The sequence below is a fragment of the Crocodylus porosus genome, unplaced genomic scaffold, assembly GCF_001723895.1.
Source record: "Crocodylus porosus isolate Cpor-Errol unplaced genomic scaffold, CroPor_comp1, whole genome shotgun sequence".
Classification (NCBI taxonomy): Eukaryota; Metazoa; Chordata; order Crocodylia; family Crocodylidae; genus Crocodylus; species Crocodylus porosus.
The window spans coordinates 50,301,278-50,302,723 of record NW_017728951.1 but is presented as its reverse complement, the minus strand read 5'-3'; the positions used below and the strand labels follow the sequence as shown (position 1 = coordinate 50,302,723).

The window sequence follows — 1,446 nt, the reverse complement described above, 5'->3', positions numbered from 1 at the left end:
TATAAGTGTGCTGCTGGTTACTACTGCCCAAGTGCAGCACCCTGCACTTGTCAGTGTTGAAGCGCATCCTGTTTTTACTAGCCCACCCCTGTAACCTATCCAGGTCTTGCTGCGGTCTTTCCCTCCCTACTAGCGTGCTCACTTCACCCCAAATTTTGGTATCATCAGCAAATTTAAACAGGTTGCTTTTCACTCCATCGTCCAAATAGCTGAAAAGGAAATTGAACAGCATGGGCCCAAGGATTGAGCCCTGGGGGACTCCGCTGCCCGCTTCTCCCCAAGTCGAATATGACCCGTCCACCACCACCTGCTGAGCATGATCCTTCAGCCAATCTGCAATCCATCTGACTGTGTAGGTATCAATGCCACAGTCGCCCAATTTTTTAATGAGGATGGGGTGGGAGATGGTGTCAAAGGCCTTGTTGAAGTCCAGAAAGACTACATCCACGGCGATTATATAATTAAAAAGTGCTTTTCCACTTCTGTATCCTGTAGCTATCCAAATTAGCTAAGCAATAAACATTTTGTTACAATCACTGATATATAGTAAAATACTATCTTGTCCACCAGCATGGGGTTGCTTTAATTTGTTTGACGTTTTTGTGTTTTGGAATGTAGAGTGGGTTTTCTTAAGACAAAAAATAGTTTAACAGTTTAAATAATTTGTACTAGTGCTGGCTCTGGGATTTCTTCAAGCTTTGGTAAACTAGAGTGTAAACCCAACCAGCAAAAGTCAGTGTAGTAAATATTTCTCTGCCTTGATCAACTTGCTTTGTTCATGTTTGAGCTAGTGCTGAGCCAATCTAAATTGTTACACATTTAACAGTATCGGTTTATAATGAAAACTCTCCTCCAGGAAAAATAAGAACTCTCTACTATTGATTTTTCCATAAAAGTCTTAGCATCAGTATATTAAAGTCCATGGAAAGTGGTATTTGTTTGATGGTCGAGGCATAATTTTGCTAAGTGCCAAAATTATGCATCATAATGAGAAGTACAAATGAAGTAAAATGGTCTCTCTCTTACTTGATCAGGTACTGAAAATCCTGTGATGACCAATGGGTTGAGAGCCTGCATTACAGAGTATATTTGCCTGGTTGGTATTTCAGTGGAAGCATGCAAGTCTTGTTGGTAGTTAGAATAGAAACACTTTAGGTCAACATACTATCTTGAGCATCTTGTTTCATAGGCTACCCTCTAAATTATGCCTCTAAATATTGTACAGCAGTTTCTTAAGGAAATTTCATGTGGGCATGCAAAAGGGAAGCACTTGAATATGGGAGCTGCATATACCTACAGCTGCTATTGTTCTTAAATATCTCACAGAAACATTCATATATCCTGCTTTTGTGCACCAGGCAGTTTTATACCATTTTTCAGCCATGTTCTTAACAGAATGTTTGTTTGAAGTGCCAGGTATTTTTAGACAGAGATTTTCAAAGTTGG

The 1,446-nt window shown here is 39.8% G+C and overlaps 1 long non-coding RNA gene across 1 annotated transcript in view; it reads left to right on the top strand.

The window, feature by feature from the left end:
• The window catches only part of LOC109324239, a 24,268-nt gene extending 23,355 nt beyond the window's left edge, over positions 1 to 913 (top strand). The window contains exon 3 of the long non-coding RNA XR_002104882.1: positions 903 to 913. This is a non-coding gene — a long non-coding RNA (uncharacterized LOC109324239). The remainder of the gene's footprint in view (positions 1 to 902) is intronic.
• The last annotated feature ends 533 nt before the right edge of the window (positions 914 to 1,446 follow it).